Source organism: Lactuca sativa, chromosome 5 (genome assembly GCF_002870075.4).
Source record: "Lactuca sativa cultivar Salinas chromosome 5, Lsat_Salinas_v11, whole genome shotgun sequence".
Taxonomy (NCBI): Eukaryota; Viridiplantae; Streptophyta; class Magnoliopsida; order Asterales; family Asteraceae; genus Lactuca; species Lactuca sativa.
Genome location: NC_056627.2, coordinates 151,735,128 through 151,750,054, shown reverse-complemented (window position 1 = coordinate 151,750,054; position 14,927 = coordinate 151,735,128).

Sequence of the window (14,927 nt, the reverse complement as noted above, 5' to 3'; positions counted from 1 at the left end):
GACTATAGTAGATAGAATCAAAAGTCATGTCTTATCCTCCAAGAAAAGGCTCGCCATCTGCTGAGTGATTGGGAGATGAAGGCGAAGGTGGAGGTTTGGTTGTGGTAGTAGGTTCGGGTGTGGAAGTATGTTCGGTTGCGGTTGTGTGTTCGGGTGCTGAAGTATGAGTCCCCATATCAGATACATTGGTTCGAACTCCAGTGGTGGTTGTTGTTGTAGCTTCTGAAAAAATAGGAGGTGGTACAGGAATAGAAGTTGGTGGAATATGAGTAGTCGGGGTTATGGGGGGAATGGAAACAGAGATAGAGATTGGGGTAGGAGAGACATGTTTAGTTGAAACGGGTACCTTAGGTGAAGGCGAACGGGGAGGAGTGTCACCTCGAAGCGACTCCTCTGAGTCTGAACTGTCATCCTCTGATTCACTGGAGGAAGAGGCAAGAATGAGTTTTCTCCTGGGCTAGGTTTTCCTCTTCTTTGGTGGAGGTGATTGGGTTGCCTTCGTAGGTTTTCTCTTCTTTGGAGAAGGACCTTTCGCTCCTTTGACTACCTTCTTGTCTTTCCCCTTTTCTGGTTTCTTGCCCCTGGGAGCAGGCTTGTCAGCGTCATGGATAGATTGAATCATCTCTGGAGTGAGCTCTCTGGTGCCTGAACGAAGAAAATCCTTGTAGGTCTTGATGATACGACTATCCCTTGATACACACGCATACATTGACTCGGGAATTGAGCCAACAAACTGAAACTTGGAAGGATCAGTCACGATAATCTTTGTTGTGTGGAAGACGCCAATAGAGGAGAGTGGAGAATTGGCTACAACAGGGACATGATACTTGTCCATTGCCCACTTGGTGACCAGCGTCCAGAATCTGGCATAAGAAATTTCAGAATGGCAAGAAGTAGAAGCAAGGCTTTGAATCAACTGCTGCCATAAAACAGAGCCATAGTCGAGATTAACGCCATGGTACAACCCGTAGAGAATCGTCATAAACAGACGGCTAGCCCCATCAGAACCTGCACTTCTTTCTGATAAACCTTTGAACAGTACCGTGAAGAAGCCATTCCACTGAGGAGGAAGACAGGATTTCTTGAACTTTGTAACAGTGGTAAGAACCTCAGTGTATCCCATGTTGTAAAACATGGAGAACAACTGTCCCACAAGAATAGACTCAGGTTTAACCCTCGACTCATCAGGTTTGAACCCTAGGAGCGAGCAGAATCGCTGTTTGGAGATGGAGGTTTTGGTATCAAGAATGTCGAAGAAAAGGCGATCAACAGACTTGTCATAGTGGGCGGTAGAGAAAATTTGGGATAAACACTCCATAGGAACGATTTCAACCTTGGTCAGTGCTAGAACCAGTGGTGAGTATTTAAGACACTCCACAATAGGGAACATGAAGGCGTCATAGGAATGTGGGGTGAGATCAATAATCAGGCATTGTTGGGGTCGGATTGGGAGAATGTGGGAGGTTTCGTGAACAGAGGATGAATCCGACATTGATGAGTGCTTCGAAGAAGATGAACAGTGGGAGAAAATAATCGTTTCTTGCTCTCTAAATTTTGGGTGCAGTAAAGAGGTAAAAGAACTTAGGGTTTACCCTTTATACCGTGTGTAGAGGAGAGAGAAAAATCTACCCGCAAATCTTCTTGAAAAACGAAGCGGTTCCTGAGTTGATTGATGCGTGACAGTTAGCAACCCCTATGATTACGCATGAGAGAGAAAAACTCTTCCGTTTTGCACGCCTTCCCATCAAACGCCGTTTTGAATTCCTAAACGGTTAGTCTCTCGGCTGAGTCATCATCTTATCCTTAAAATGAGCTGTCTTTACTAAATAAAAGCAAGCACATGTAGTATTAACAACAACATCCCGTTGAGAATATAGCATTAAAACCCGGAGCCATAAAAATAGCTTGTAATGAACGAAACCAGGTTTTTGGAAAATCAAAAAGATTTCCGTGCATAGAGTGTCAAAGATAAAGAAATAAAGCAACATATATATGGGAATTTGTGATGTCAATAGAGACACGAAACTGTGGATCCCGGGCACGAATCTCTTCCTTCAAAATCAAGAGAGACTTTAAAGTGTTTGTGTGGTTTCCCGTTGAATTACGATCAATCACTTGTTAAGAAGTGTTGAAAGGCATCTTTTAATGAGGCTTATTTGGGTGGCTTTCACTTCAGTTCAGAATTCCTGATCTTGACATAAGATAGAAATCGAATGAAGTACTTGTGAGACCGATGTGATCTATTGAACAAGTAGGGTTGGACAATATTTTAGTGACTTGTTGGTAATACTCGGTGTGAAATCTCAAGAAAATTTAAAACTGGATTGTAAGGGAAGAAATGTTATGGTATGTAACAATTTCATAAGAATCACACAAAGAGAAAATTAGAGATTTCATGGTACAACCACTTGGGTAGATTCGTTAATTCATGAGTGAAAGCTAAAGCAAATTTAATTGTTCATCGTCAATACATAGTAGGTATTGAATTATGGGTTTCACTTAGCACGTAGTGACACGAAGCTAAGATCAAAAACACAGAGATTCTGTAACCATAAACCTCAGTGGTAATTTCTGAGAGTCTCAAGGGTTACATGTATGAAGCGAATATGATGGAGAAAAATGTTTGAGGTGATGTAAGAAAACTAAAGTACCTCTGCTATCAAAACAGTGACAAAGTAGAAAACTCTTAACTTAGTATGAGAAAAGAGTAAGGTAGCTCATGATTAGAATATATGTAGCAGCCTAATTGGGAAGACAAGGTTTGTATATACCAAGTCAGTAAGGCTTTATTCAGAATTAGTTGAGGCTTTGGACAACATGCAGCAGCATGCTTCTAGGGACACTTAGCTAGTAAAAAGTGTAATAATGATACCTGCCTCATCGATATTCCATAAACTGTTGATATAAACAGAAGTAGAGACAAAAAGAAAATATTTTTGATATTTTTGTAAAGAGAAACAAAACAAACCAAACAGAAAGAGAAGAAAAAAAAAGTTTTGGTACCGAACCCAAAATGGACCGAACGCTCGATGCATTTTGGTTCCTAAAAAAAATTATTTTGTGGAATTTTTGGAAAAAACAATTGTACAAAAGTATATAAACAAAGATATCACCTTTTTGAGATAAGCGAAAACAAGTGCAATGGGACCGAACCCGAAATAGACCGAGCGTTCGGTTCATTTCGGTTCCCATGTGAACCTAGCCCGAAATAGACCGAGCGTTCGGTTCATTTCGCTTCCAACTTTTAGTTGTGAGAAGGTTTTTTTGGTACTGACTCCGATTCCATCATACCTAGGCCTTGTAGAATTTTATTGAAACTTGCTTCAGGAAGGGCTATGGTGAAGATGTCGGCCAGTTGATCAGTGGTTCGAACAAAGTGAATCTCTATGTTTCCATCTTCCACATGATCCTTAATAAAGTGATACCTCAGTGCTATATGCTTTGTCTTGGAATGTTGCACTGGGTTATGACAGATCCTAATTGCACTTTCTGAGTCGCAATATAGAGGGATCTTTTTCATATTGAGTCCATAGTCCTGGAGTTGGCTTTGGATCCAAATCACTTGAGATGTGCAGGAGGCAGCTGCAATGTACTCTGCTTCGGCTGTAGACAGAGAAACACATGTTTGTTTCTCAGATTGCCAGCTCACCAACATCCCATCGAGGAAATGACAGCCTCCTGTAGTGCTTTTTCTGTCTAAACCACATCCTCCTAGGTCTGCATCTGAGTAGGCTTGAACAAACAAACCTGAGTTTGAGGGATACCAGAGACCGAGAGAGGTTGTTCGCTTCAGATACCGGAAAATGTTCTTTACTGCTAGCATGTGTGGTTCATGAGGGTTTGCTTGAAATCTGGAACAATAGCACACATAAAACATTATATCGGGCCTTCTACCGGTGAGGTACATCAGGGAACCAATCATTTGGCGATAAAGCGTTATGTCGACTGTCGGTTTTTCCAAAGATGGTGTGAGCTTGGTTCCAAACGCCATAGGGACTTTGATCTTTGAGTCTCCCATCATGCCGAACTTGGCAAGAAGAGTCTTGGTATATGCTTCCTGGTTGATAAAGATGCCTTCGGGTGCCTGTCTAATATTTAAACCAAGGAAAAAGTTAATCGGACCCATTGAGCTCATTTCAAATTTAGTCTCCATCAACTTTCTGAATTCAGCTGTTAGGCTGGGATTCATTGAGCCAAGTATGATATCATCGACATAGATTTGAACGATCATAAGGTGGTTACCTTCCTTTTTACGAAAGAAGGTTGGGTCAACCGAACCTTGTTTGAATTTAAACATCTTTAAAAATTTAGTTAGTGTTTCATACGATGCCCTAGGTGCTTGTTTCAGACCATAAACTGCCTTATCCAAGATGTAGCAGTGATCTGGATATTTTTCATTCACAAAGCCAGGAGGTTGCTCCACGTACACGGTTTCTTCAAGTTCCCCCTTCAGAAAGGCGCATTTCACATCAATCTGGTAGACCTCGAAATTCTTGTGTGCAGCATAAGCGAGAAATATTCGAACAGATTCCAGCCTTGCTACCGGAGCAAATGTGTCTTCATAATCAATTCCATCTTCCTGGCAGTATCCTTTCACCACCAGCCGAGCCTTGTTGCGGATTACATTCCCCTCCTTGTCCATTTTGTTCCTGAACACCCATTTGAGACCGACAACTGAGGCATCTTGTGGTGTTGGAATGAGTCTCCAGACCTTATTTCTTTCAAACTCATTTAGTTCATCTTGCATTGCCTGAACCCAATCAGAAGGATCGAGGGCAACATTGACGGTCTTTGGCTCAATTTTGGATACGAAAGAATTAAACATGCAGAATTCTACTTTGGAGAATAAAGCAGTTTGCTTCGCCTTCAGTTGTGATCGTGTTAGAACTTTTTCTGAAGTGCAACCCACTATTTGAGATACAGGATGATCTCTAGTCCATTTGGTGAGAGGAGGATAATTTGGGTCATAGGACGGATCCAATTGACCATTTACTATTTCTTCTAATTCTGATTGAACATCATCGTCATAGTGCATATCAGAATTCTCCCACTCGACAGTTGACGAATCATTTGGATTTGACCCAAAAATTCTTTCTTCAATTGGGCTTTTGGGTTGATCCGGACTTTCGGTTGTCACAGGACTTTCGGGTGTAGCTGGTCTTTCGGGTGCTACAGGACTTTTGGGTCCGTCAAAGATTGGATTCTCCCCCTGAATATGTGAGTCCTGTTGATTTGAAGAGAATTGATTCTCCCCCTCGACCAAAGTACAACTCTGGGGAGGTTCGTTTCGAGCTGGTTCTCCTTCTCCCATTTGTTTGGCTGCATCTTCGATAATCTGCTTAAGGTGATCGATTTTATTATCTGCTGCCTTGGTTTCCAAAAAAGTAGCTTTCTTAGGTTCATCAAATAAGTCTATGAACTGGTCAAATAAATTGGCGATTGAGGCTGTGACTTGACCTGTTTGAGAGAAGATCTCTCCAATTGTTTCTTCGGTAGACTTTAACTTCTTGACGTAATTGTCATCGAACGTCACCTAATAGGTTTCTTCAATTCTTTTAGAACGCTTATTCAAAACCTTGTATACCTTTGAAGTAAGAGAATATCCCAGAAAGATACCTTCATCAGCTTTAACATCAAACTTGTTGCGATGTTCTTTGGAGTTGAAGATGAAGCACCTAGAACCGAACACGTGAAAGAACTTGACATTCGGCTTCCTGTTGTTAATAATCTCATAAGGAATGAGAGAGAAACGCTTGTTGAGATAAGACCTATTCTGAGTAAAACATGTTGCAGCAATAGCGTCAGCCCAGAAATATAAGGGAAGGGAAGCAAAACTTAGCATGGTTCGGGCCGCCTCACACAGGGATCGGTTTCGCCTTTCGACAATTCCGTTATGTTGAGGTGTATAGGGGGCTGAGAAATTGTGATTGGTGCCTTTTTCTGCCAAGAAATCTTCAAATTCTTTGTTCTAGAATTCTAGTCCATTGTCGCTCCTGATGTTTCGAACGACTTTTCTCAGTTGCACTTCGACTTGCTTGATAAAGATCTTCAGTTTGGGAGTCGTCGGATTTGTGCTTTAGAAAGAACACCCAAGTAAATCGTGAGAAATCATCAACAATAACAAGAATATACTTGTTACCGCCAATGCTCTCGATTGATGATGGACCACATAAGTCGATGTGAAGCAACTCAAGTGGTTCAACAACTTTGGTGTTTAAGATGGCTGGGTGACCTTGACGACTTTGTTTCCCCATTTCACATGCAGCACATAAGTGTTCTCGATCGAACTTAAGCAATGGAAGACCCCGAACATGACCATCGGTGACAAGATTATTGATGTTTTTGAAGTTGAGATGTGAGAGCCTTCGGTGCCACAACCAACTTTCGTCTGAATGAGCTTTGGATAAAAGACATATGACTGGATTCCCTTTGATTGGTCTGAGATTCAGAGGGAACACTTCACCTTTTCGATCTGACTTGAGAATGACTTTGTTGGATTTCTTCTCTATAATTTCTGAACCTTCGTCGTCGAACGAGACTTTGAGACCTGTACCTCCCACCAGTTGAGACACACTGATGAGGTTATGCTGCAACCCTTCTACATACGTCACCTTCCTTATTGTAAAGTCTCCATTGGTTATCATCCCGTAACCCTTTATCATTCCATAAGAGTTGTTACCGACTTGAGAATCTTTCCTGACTTGAGGTTCGAAATGACCCTTTCGGTTGTCATCATTTGAAGGACCGAACCTGGACCTTCGGTTGCTGTTTGATGACGAACTGAAGCTGGATTTTCGGTTGTTGTGGGTTTCTGGACCGAAACTGGGTCTTCTACTGTAAAAGCTTGATGGGCTGAACTCTGGTCTTTGCCTGTTGTTTGGTGGACCGAAACCAGCCTTTCGGTTGTTGTTACTTTCAGGACCGAACCTATCCTTTCGGTTTTGTTCTTCCTATGGCCCGAAAGTCTTCTTCTAGTTCTTTTGAACTGATGGATCGAAGCTCCTTTTACTCTTGTTTTCTTCTCCTTTTGGCTTGGAGTTTCTGTCAAAGTGAGTATAGTGAGGATTTTGGGAGCGCCAAAACTACTTTCGCTCTGAGAGATTTTTCTTGTATCTAAAATTTCCCTGATGCTTTTGATTTTTCACCTGTTTCGGTTGTCTGTGAATGTTTGCCTTCTGTTTCGGCTTCTTAGCAACAGGTTCACTCTTCATGGAAGAGGTTTCGCTAGTTGAGGTGACATTTTCCACTAGAATTTCTTTTGTGCCGCTGGAACTTGGTACGTCAAAGTTGGTAGGTTTATTCAGTGGTTCTGGCACATATCTACCTTTGGCCTTACATGATGTTCGCTCCGACAGACCAACTGTTTCATCTGCGTTGTCTATTGGTGCAGACCATAAAAACTCATCACAACCATCTGCATTATCTTCATTCACTATGGCAGTGAGTTCGGCTGTCTGATGTTCGGTTACCCCTGTGACCTTATAAACCTTATTGGGAGTGGATCTAACTTTTTGGTATACAACATCCTTTTCTTTAAGGATTGGGGACTTATTTTTGGACAAACGAGCGAATTCCACATAATTTTCAGAAATCAAGTTTTTGTGGTTTTCAGGTTCGCTCCTTATGAACTCGGAACAGTCAACCTCATCCTCTACAAAAATTTCACTCATGTCATCGTCCTCATTAAGTTCATATGCATTTTCAACATCAATTTTATTTTCTGAACTTAATTTGGTACTCAATGAGTCAAATTTTTGTATAGTTTCGGCCCTGAGTTTCAACTTATCATTTTCGTCCAAAAGATTCTTAAGCATGTCCTTATGGTCTTTGGACTTTATAAAGGATTCAATTTTGTCCAAACCATACATATAAGTGGGATTGATATCATCTGAAGATACAACACTTTCACAGTTGTATGCTTCGGCATCGATTTCATCCTCCTTAAACTCAAGGAAGGGTAAAATCATGCGATGTATCTTCTGGCCTATTTCGCAGTCTAAATGCAGCTGAGTAATGTTAGTATAGAGTTTTTATGCAATTAAACAAAAAACATTTCTCTGTTTTAACAATTTAAGATTGTCTCTTTGCAAATAGATATTTTCATCCATAGTTTTAACAAGCTCCAACTCCTTCTGCTCAATCCACATCCTTCGCTCCTCACTCTTGGATGATACACTGCTTATTTGGTCAGTTAGATTAGAATTTATGACACTTGTTTGAGTTAAACAACTATCTAGATTTGAAATTCTTGAATTCAAGTTATTTAATTCCTTTTCATATGATGTTAGTGGAATTTTAAATGAAACAAAATTGGATTGTACCTTCTTGATCAGTTCATCTAGCTCACTGATCTGCACACTGAGAGGCTTCGCTGTAAAGCACACATCCTCTCGCACCTTAGCCACTTCGTTTCCACCATTGGTGTTGTATCCTCTCATCTGAGATACATCCGTCACCATCATACATCTTCCATCAGCATCACCACTCTTTGCCACATAAGCCTTTCCATGAGAAGGCTTTCTCACTTCATCATCTTCTGAGTCAGTTGACCACACCTGCACGCCACCAAACTCATCATCATCTACCGAACCCTCCACAATAAGAGCATTCATAGAGGGATTAATAGCAGCTTTCTTCCTCTTAATCTCCTCCATTCTTTTCAGGAGACTTGCTTCTTCATCCTTCTCTTCATTTTTCTCTGCCATCTTTTTCAACACGCAATCTTTTGAGTAGTGATTTTTCCCACCACAGTAAAAACAACTGACACCAGAGTCAGCTTCACCCTTTGCTTCTTTCTTTGATTCTTCAACCTTCGACTCCTCTCTCACCTTTTCAGAGCTGTAGCTTCCCTGCCAATTTCGATTCTCGTTGGTGGGGAATTTCTTCTTAATGAACCTTCTGGGATTTGACACCATCATAGCATAGTCTTCAGCTGTTAAATCGTAGTCTCCCAGATTTAAATCTTCTTCTTCTGCTGCTACACTCTTACCTTTGGACAGAAGCGCCAAAGACCCCAAATTCGAAACTACGCTTTTCTATTTTAACACTGTCTTTTCCTGGGATTTCAGAATCCCCACCAGTTTTTCCAAAGAGTACGATTTGAACTACTCATGCGCTTTAACCATCAACACAACTGCTCTCCATTCGGGTCTTAGGCCATTCAGAAAAGTGACCTTCTGTTCGATGACCTTCCTTTCAATGTCATGTTTGCGTAACAACCTCCTCTGGTTTCTGTTGAACTCTCCAAATTCAAAGAGAAGTAGGGTCTGAACTGAGTGCTCCAGATCTTCATATGTGGAATACAACTCTCGCAGCCGATCCCAGATTTCCTTTGCTGTACCACAAGAACTCACTAATCAAAACATGTTGGATTAAAGAGCGAATCGAATTAGTCTCAATGCCTTAATCTTGCATTGAAACTTCTCATTTTCGTCCTAAGCGATGTCTTTCACATCTTTCAATAGATCATTGTACTCCTTTTGAGTTTTAATGATTCTTGATGTGCCTGAATGAGCGAAAGGGCCAGATATAATAGCTTCCCATATCAGATACCCATTATCTTCAGATCCAATAACGTAATCTTCAAAATTGTGCGTCCACACTTCGTAGTCTTGAGTATAGAGAATTGGAATCTTGGTTGTTGATCCTATGCTATTAGAGATGTTAATAAGATTAGATTGAGAATCGTCCATGCTTGATCGTTTAACCTGTTATAAGATCAGACTTTGTAATACGTAATATTAGGGCAAGATGAATAATTAATGAGATATGTCAATTATGGAGTGACGGCTCAATAAATATCAATGAATGCGGAATAAACCCTAATCACTTCTTTCACAGAAGATATGTGTATTAATTACACAGTCTTCTGCTCTGATACCAATTGATGAGTTAACTAACTCTTTGATCGTTTAGATCTTGAACAGGTTAATTACAATAATGTAAACAGAAAAATCAAACACAAGAATGAATCAAAATACGTCGAATGATTCAATAGATTCAAGCCTCAGCAGAGCTCGACAAAGAACTTCCGTTGTAGAGGCCTCTAGGGTTATAAACGATAAAAATTATTTTCTGTGAATGATCGACTCAAAAATTTACATACGAAGATACATGCAAGCATCTATAAATACTAAACCCAAGAAAATAAATCACGGATGGACAGGCCCAATCCAGATACAAAATTGGACTTATGAACGAGCCCAAGACGCAACACATATCGAACCGTACAATCCTAATGAGTTCATGCATGATATATAGCCCTTGTTATGGAAGTATGTTGTTGCCTTTTGAGTTTGAGCTTATTTGGTGGATTGCAAGTCACCAAGATTATGACTTTAAGGATTAAGAGGATAATAAGGATCTAGATCTGAATTTGTAGCCTCTGGAATGAAGTAATAAGCACTTAATGGAAAAGGGCTTAACATGAAGGTTACAATGAGCGTACGTGAAGGTACACCCAGCGTACTTGCCATCGAGTCGGTACTCTTAGCGTACGTAGGTGTATGCCCCGCGTAAGTTGTCTGTGTTGGACCTTGTGTTTTGGGCCATGCTTTGCGCTATTAGGCCATCAATAGTCTGAAGCTATGAGCCAAGGATATATTTGGGCCTGGGTTGAGGCCATTGGAGGGAGTGGGCCTAGTTTAGCAAAGTGGGCTTGGGGAGTTTATCTAATGTTGGGCCTTCCATTTAGATTGAGAATTGGGTCTTGGTGAGCCTAATGGGTTTTAGGTCATTAATGGGTTGGTCAGTGGGCTACCTCTATACCTAAAGAGGGAGAATTGGACTTAGTTCCTAATTACGATAATTGTGGGTTTTGGCACAGAGTTAGAGGCCGATGTATAGCAGCACCATTTCTAGAGATTGTTCATCATACGAGGTGAGTCTTCTCACTATACCTTACCTAGAATGGTAATTATGTGTGACCGGATGGTCTTATGTGCTATGACGAGTATGTGATAAAACATTTAAAATAATTTCAAAGGTTGATTAAAGGGGTATGAACTCACTTGTGGTGAGTTGTTTGAATTGTAGTGTCGGATACCGTGCTAGGTGGCAAACGGAGACTTGTTTACACGCACGAGCCTAGTTATCATATAATAAGCATATATATAACTAATTTTCCAAATAATAACTTAACAAATAAGTTAAGACACTTAGGAACATGTAAAACACTTTGCATAAGTGTTAAAGGTCCTAATGGTTGCATCTAAGTTGCTACGGGACAAGGCAAAAGGGTTTGAAGCATCAAATGACCTTGTATAAGAGTTCACCACCCAACAAACCCCGCCTTTGGAGTTTACGGCCGTAAACTCTTAGGTTTATGGCCGTGAACTCCTCATTTGGTGGTTTTTGGGTGTTTTATGGTGTTATCTTGATCCTAGAATTAGCCTAGCTTTGTTGGAATAAACCTAGAAGTAGTTTAAGGCCCTAGAATGCTCCATAGGGGAGTTTACGGCCTAATGTCCATATCTGCTAGAGTTTATGGCCGTAAACTCCTATGGGGTGTTGGATTTTAATTCATTTGAGGCACTTGCACATCTAGGATAGCTTCCATGTTTTTATCTAAGGCTAAAGGGGACAAGAGGCAGACATTTGTGCCTTCACTTGGAGTTTACGGCCCAAGTGATGTTCCTTGGTCGTAAACTCCCTTTAAGGGATGGTTTTGATGTCCTTTCCTCCTCATTCAAGTCCTATGTGTTCAAGGGTATTTGTCTTAAGGCCTTAGGGGTGTTTAGGGTGCATTTTGCCCAAGAAAAAGGGGTTTACGGCCCAAGAGCATATCTTGGCCGTAAACTCCTAAAACTTCATGATTTTGAAATGTTTTGATGTCTAAAATAGTCACAAGCATTTGAGAGTTAATGTCCTTAAGCTTGAGGGGTGGTTTAGGGCACTAAAAGCCCTTGAAAAGGGGTTTACGGCCCAAGAACTCTCCTTGGCCGTAAACTCCTATAACTTATGGTTCTTTGATGATTTCAAGCCTCAAATGATTATACATTAAGTCCCTAACTAGTTGTCTATCAAGGAAATGGGACTAGGAAGCTTATAGGCCTCGTTTTGGAGTTTACTCCCCAAGAACGTTCTTGGGCGGTAAACTCCCGGATCTTGTAGTTTAAACATGTAATTAATGTTATAAAGCATATAACAAGTAATAAAACATATCTAATAAAGTGGACTCATAATCTGGGATAAAAACCCGAAGATCCGTCAGAGAGAAAATGGCTTTTCTCTAGTTGGAATTGTGAATAATGAATTAATTAATTCAGAAATCTATTTATAGTCCTGAAATATCTTGGCAGAAAATATTTTTATTCTGGAAATAGGACTGCAACATTATGAAACTTGGAATGCTCAAATTTCACAAAACCAGGAGCATCCACTCTCCTGATATCTCCTTAAACGTAAACCCTAATGTACACAAACTTGTTCGGAAAAGTATGAAAATCACTGAAACTGGACTAGCTTCTATTGAATAGGTAATGTTCGTACAAATGGAAATTTCGGGTTGTCACAATAGTGATTGTAAAATTGCATTCTCGAAATTCAATTATGGTTACGGTATCCCTTTCCATAATTTGAATTGTGAGGTTTGGCAATTAGTCCGAATTGTTTAGACGCACATATGACCTATCTAAGAAAAGGGTGTATAAGTTCAAGAAGCCTTGATAAAAGATTATCAAAGCATTAGGTATTAGAAACATGAACTTAAAGAAATTCAATAGGCATTGTTTTTTTGAAAGTTAAGTTATTTCTAAATACATGTTGAAGCTAGTGGGAGTATAAGGGTTATGTTTATAATAATCATCTTGATAGTGGGAGCATAAATGTTATGATTGTATTATTATTATGGAAAGTATTGCAAGTTGGCAATATTAATTATAGAAAACAAGAGTCATTCTTTACAAAGTCGTAAGGATGGAATAGTTGTTTTGCTATAATTAAGGGAGAGAGAATATTATGCTTCATTTCAAATCTAAAGGCTTAGGTTGTGGAATGTTAATAATTTAGTCAAGGAAACATAGTGTGTTCTCAATTTTTGATTATGATTACGGCATTCCTCTTCACAATTCAAATTTTGAGAACATAGCAAATAAAGTATTATGGCAAAAGATTGATAAAGTATCAAACGTTTATGTAAGACATTATGCATTGTGTCCCATACGCTTCGGGTATAGGATTGATTGCATAGGCTATAATATTTGAACATTCTAAAATTTTCCAAATGTCTAGCGCATTTAGAGGGAAAAAGGACAAGAATCGGTTTTGACTAAGATAATTAAACAACTATCAAAGGACAATCCAAAGTTCGCCGAGGATTGGTCGCTTATGAGTAGTTGGAAGTATAGTATTGGAAAATATGGAAATGTTTCCATATTGGATGGACCATATCGACATTATTATGAATAGATAAGATTCTATTAAGAATGAGTTGTCATATGGAAAATATGGAAACGTGTCCATATTGGGAATTGAATATTGAAAATCTATGACTAGATTAGAAACTTTTATGCAAAAGGATGTTCAAAGGAATGTACTTTGAGTGAGAGACATCATATCAAAGGAATTGTATTGTAACAATCTCCGATAGAGGATTTTGTAATATCATTGGCAATAGTCTTTGTGACTTTGGTGCAGTGACATTACGAAAGGATCGTTGCATAAAATGTTAGAATCTAGCATATTCTATAAGTGGCAAGAATTTGATATTCGTACACCTATGAAAAGGATTAGGAGTTGTGAAATGAGTATGATTGGAAATGTGTTCATTGGATCTATTTCACAAAGTAAGAACCATAGGTAAACATTGTGTGCATGCTAAGAGCATGGGACAAGTGTAATAATTCAAGTAAGAAGTTGATTAACCGAAACGACAAATAATGAGTAATCAATATGGTGATAAATAAAAGGTGTTTTATTTATGCTCAAAGGTTTGAGTCCATATGGGATTAGTATTATTCTTGTGTTTCACTTTGCATGTTTTGACTTCCAGAATAATTTAATTGGTTAAGAACAGTCAAATTATTCAAATGGGCCACAGTCGTTCATATGTTGGAAGTAGATATGAAAGAAGACTGTCGTGAATTGGTGTGTGGATTGTCTAAAGTGTATTAGACATAAGCAAATGTTTGCTGCAACATTCATGAGTGCTTATGAATATGATTTGAGCATTGGATTAAACCCACGCTCACTTGGATCACTCCATGAAATTGTATCACGAGTGATTGGTGAGACGATAACATCTTATATTCTTGAAACCGAGATGTGTGAGTTGTATCTTGCAAATCGGTTGCACATTGATAATATGTAAACGCACTAGTAACTTAGTGTTATAAAACATATTGTTGTGTGTAATTCGGTGGGTGAGTGCAAGCAAGCAAGCATTGAATCAAATTTTATCCGTTCCTTTTATCCAAAGTACGATAAAAGCGATATCTTTGGGCCCCTCGATGATTTAGTGATGACAAACATAAATACTCGGCCGGGCTAGGGCTAATTTGATTTGTTCAATTAGTCAGTCGTCATAAATCGGAAGTCGAGAAAAAGTACAAAGAGAATGATTTGAAATCATGTCTTATATGATATCTAGAATGGAGGAATATATGATCCCTTATCTAAGGACATGCGTATCTGATAGGATCAGAGTTGACAGCGGCTTTGGAAAGCTACAATTGCAGATCAGGATCTGAAGTCATACGCATAATAGTTATTAGACTTATCCAAGTGGGAGACTGTTAGATTAGTGTCTAAGTCCATAACTATTTTGGTATGTACTTGACCCGATGGTGCATGGTCCTTTTGGGTTGCCTTCACCAAAGCAACTTGATAGGATGAATTATGGAGAGAAATGATTAAATATGATTTATTAATATGAGAATAATATATTAAAGAAGAAATCATATTGTTTAATTAATATTAGTCAATAATTA